Source organism: Oncorhynchus tshawytscha, linkage group LG09, assembly GCF_018296145.1.
Source record: "Oncorhynchus tshawytscha isolate Ot180627B linkage group LG09, Otsh_v2.0, whole genome shotgun sequence".
Taxonomy (NCBI): Eukaryota; Metazoa; Chordata; class Actinopteri; order Salmoniformes; family Salmonidae; genus Oncorhynchus; species Oncorhynchus tshawytscha.
In genome coordinates this window covers 51,253,436-51,258,134 of record NC_056437.1, presented here as the reverse complement: position 1 = coordinate 51,258,134, position 4,699 = coordinate 51,253,436, and positions in this window count along the sequence as shown.

Genomic DNA, 4,699 nt, shown 5'->3' with positions numbered 1-4,699 from the left:
ATCTACAGCTTCTCAGAAAATATTTCGGTGAGGATTTTTAGCTTCAGAGTACAGTAGCTTCTTGGGTTTTTTTTTCAACTCCTTTGAGGAATTACTCACATAGTTGTACTTTTGACTGTATTATGATTAACCACAGTGTGAAAAGGATAATATGTCAGTCCTTAAAGGATTTGTGATTCAATGGATTTATTTCAAATTGTGAGAATACAATTAACTCCTGACCTGGAATGCACTAATCCAGAAAAGTCTGATATCCAGAACAAATATAACCACATTTTCCAGAGTTTACTCTTTCACACAATTATACCAGGTCAATTAGATGAGGAAAGAAAGGAAATAGGGAACAATGACTTCATTACGTACATTTATATCACCCACTGGTGTAATTAACATGCAATTACATATCTATTACACCTCTATTACACTGTACTCACTTACCCCCAGCTTTATTGTGTCCTCATTTGCTCCCTTTCTTCCTCCCCCAATACCCAAATGAATTGGTGATGACAATAAGTGGCTGTCAGTTCAAAGTCCATCCACTTTAGCTTAAACTTCCCTTTCATTTTCTCTTTTGGCGGCATTCATGCATCAAGTCAATGCACTGTGACTCGGCACTGGCAGAGTGGAATCAAGGGTCAAGGTTTTCAATCTTTGGCTGCCCCCTTCGGGATGACTCAATGCAACACCTCAGCAGCTCCAAAATGGGATTCTGTTCACTAAATCCATCAATGAACCCCCCCCTCCTATTAGTGCCTCTACCCTCCTGCTCGCCGCTCAACACCCCTCCCCTTCCCTTTATTCACCAGGCCAGGCACAGCTGGGTAAATGCCATGCTGTCAGCGCTGCGGCAAAACATTATTTTCATTAGGCCCCATTATATTACCACAGCCGGCCTTGTTAAAATTTGATTTACAAATTTCTCTCAATACTAATTTCCGTTCCGTCTCTCCTTCATAAGGATTAACGTGGTGTTTATTGGGGAGTGTCAGATAATGAGCTCTGACTTGATTAACGTATGACAGCCGGTGAAGGAGGGGCCAGGAGAGAATCCTTCTCTGCTCATTGATCACTTACCCCATGGCAGCCATATCTGACACTTGCATCAATAAAACATATGCAGGGAAAAACAACAATGAAAATTACGTTTGTTGATATTACAGTGTTCATTCTCGGCTCAGCCTCACTCCACTGAAGAATGAAGTCTTCTCGAACTTAGTCACTTTAGAACTCATTTACACAAACCGATTTGAATAGCAATATGCAACGGAGGCTGTAATACTTATTAAATTCTATAACTCAAAGATATAATTGAGTAGAAAAGAGAACATGAATCTGTTCATTAAACATTTAAGCCATCTGTTTAAAAATAAAGTCATAATATAGTTCTTGATGATGACAGTAGCAGCAAAACCATGGATTAAAACGTCATAATATCTAGTATTGCATGTTTTATGTAGGGTACATTGACGAGGTGGTCATACAGAAATCATGTTTATTCTTAAAAGTCTAAGCTCTTTGGGGGGGACGGGGGGTTTAGCCTCTAGCCGTGCTATAGCCCAGAGAAACGCATTGAATAACACATTCATAAATGGCAAAAAGACAGTCAAAATAAATCATAAGAAAAGTTTAGGAATATATATATATACTAAACAAAAATAGAAGTGCAACATGCAACAATTTCAATAATATTACTGAGTTACAGTTCATATAAGGAAATCAGTCAGTTGAAGTAAATCAAATAGACCCCAAATCTATGGATTTCACATGACTGGGCAACATATAAAGACCCACCCACTGTGGAGCCAGGCCCGGCCAATCAGAATGAGTTTTTCCCCACAAAAGGGCATTATTACAGACAGCTGTCTGGGTGGCTGATCTCAGCTTCTTGATATGCTACTCCTGTCAGGTGGATTGATGATCTTTGCAAAGGAGAAATGTGCACTAACAAGAAGGTAAACAAATTTGTGCACAAATTGTAACATTTCTCAGATCTTTTATTTCTGCTCATGTAACATGGGACCAACACTTTACATGTTGTGTTTATCTTTTTGCTCAGCATACTGTATATATATTTTTTCTACTCATATTTAACCCCTTTTTTTGTGTAGGCACAAAACTACCTTGAAACTTCCATTCATCGTGTTCGTGAGAATCTCCCCTTTCCACAGCGGCTCATATTAGTTTGTAGCCCAAACGGTTTGCACATTGATGGTAACGACTTCAGAGGAGTCCCCTGACACTTGTGGGGGTCATAGAGCAAAACGGAGACCTCCATCGTGTTCGTGAGAGTCTCCCCTTTCCATAATGTAGGACACACCGTTCAGACGCTACAGACAGTTTCGTAAGCGGACCGATTTTTGGGATGTCTCATGGTCTGACAAACACCATTCTGTCACCTTTCACCGCAGACGTGGAAGTGTGACATCGGCGGATGCCAATATCTCTAGGTTAAATTGACAGATTTTCATGGGGATTTCTTTATTATGTGACTCAAAGGGGTTTGCACTATTATTCCACACAGTGAGTCCATGCAAGTTATGTGACTTGTTAAGCACATTATTACTCCTGAACTTATTTAGGCTTTTGTCATAACAAAGGGGTTGAATACTTAATGACTCAAGACGTGTAGCTTTAAAAAAAAAACTAATTTGTAAAAATGTCAAAAAACATAATTCCATTTTGACATTATGGGGTATTGTGTGTAGGCCAGTGACCAAACATCTCAATTTAGGCAATGTTAAATTCAGGCTGTATTACAAAAAAAATGGAAACAGTCAAGGGTTATGAATACATTCTGAAGGCCCTGTATACCTAATACTCTGGCTGAATACAATCTAATGTCTAAGCATTTGTAATTAGACAGTTTTAGCTCCTCCAATCCCACATGCAGAGCAGTGCTGGTTTGTAATGGCTAGTCCCTGGATGATTGCCTGTTGAAGGGGAAGAAGCCAAACCGCTCAGCAACTCACAATGATTCTATATCAGAGCCACAGCTAAGGACATCGCTGGGGCTGCTATACTATCTGTTTTAATATGGCTGATCTTTTACTGGTTTGAACTGATATTTACAGTATTGGTTAAAATATGACCTTATGTTGTTTTTATGGTCTACACCACAGGGGTATTCAATTCTTACCCTACGAGGTCCGGAACCTGCTGGTTTTTCTGTTCTACCTGATAATAAATTGCACATACCTGGTGTTACAGGTCTAAATCAGCCCTGGTTAGTGGGGAACCATGAAAAAAGGCAGTAGAACGGGCTTTGAGGTCCAACATTGCTTGTTGATTAACATTGAGCCTTTTTGTGGCCAACTTATTGACAGCTACCGTAGCATATCTGATTTGGTTGCTTGCTCTAAGAGATAAGGTGACTTGTTTTGTTATCACAGTCATTTACCACGTATAATGGCATTAGTGTTAATACATCGATTGACCCTCCTCCATTTCCTTTTAAGAATATCATAAGAGTAATGCTGTCTGCAGAACTACTTAGAGGGCTTGAGCTTATGTTGATGTTAGTCCTGGTTGTCTATGGAAATGGGGACATCCACATACTCTTCTATGGTCCTAATGAAGATATAATATGTCATTAGGTAGCATGCTGCTTTACTGCTGCTCGGAAGCCTACAGCTAGCACTCGTTCCTTAGTTCTCTGATATTTCCAGGAAAATGCGTCCATTGTCCTTCAGGAACACAGCATGATTCCAAACAAGTAAAACCAGTGGACTCAGTGGAGAAGAAAAAAATCTTGAGGATGCGTTTGCTCTGATGTTTTGACCAAAACTCCATGTCAACGTCACAGGTTTAGACTTCATCCAATTCACTTGACCTCAGCATGAAATAGTTACCTTAGAATGAAGTATGGTTGGAATACAGGCACACTGTTCTAACGCTGCCCTGCTGGGTGTTTCTAAACTCAGAAGTATATGACATATACAACATACACATTAAAGAGGACCTTGCTTGTCCTGAGTATAATGGAGAGGCAGCATCATTCTCATTCTGACTTGTTTGTGATTGCTGTCTGCTTATTGTCAGAAAGAGAGAGAGACAGAGAAAGACAGAGAAAGACAGAGAGAGACACCGAAATACAGAGAGCGAGACCGAGAGGGACAGAGAGAAAGACATAGACAGAGAGTGAGAGAAAGACAGACAGAGAAAGACAAACAGAGAGAGAGACAGACAGAGAAAGACAGAGAGAGAGACCACTGCTGCTATCGACCTCCCTCCGCTCCCAGCTGTGCCCTGGACACCATTTGTGAATTGATCGCGCCCCATCTAGCTTCAGAGTTCGTTTTGTTAGGTGACCTAAACTGGGATATTCTAACACCCTGACAGTCCTACAATCTAAGCTAGATGCCCTCAATCTCACACAAATCATCAAGGAACCCACCAGGTACAACCCTAAATCTGTAAACATGGGCACCCTCATAGACCTGATCCTGACCAACTTGCCCTCCAAATACACCTCCGCTGTTTTCAATCAGGATCTCAGCAATCACTGCCTCATTGCCTGTATCCGCTATGGGTCCACGGTCAAACGACCACCCCTCATCCTTGTCAAATGCTCCCTAAAACACTTCTGTGAGCAGGCCTTTCTAATCGACCTGGCCCGGGTATCCTGGAAGGATATTGACCTCATCCCGTCAGTCGAGGATGCCTGATCAATCTTTAAAATTAATTTCCTCACCATCTTAGA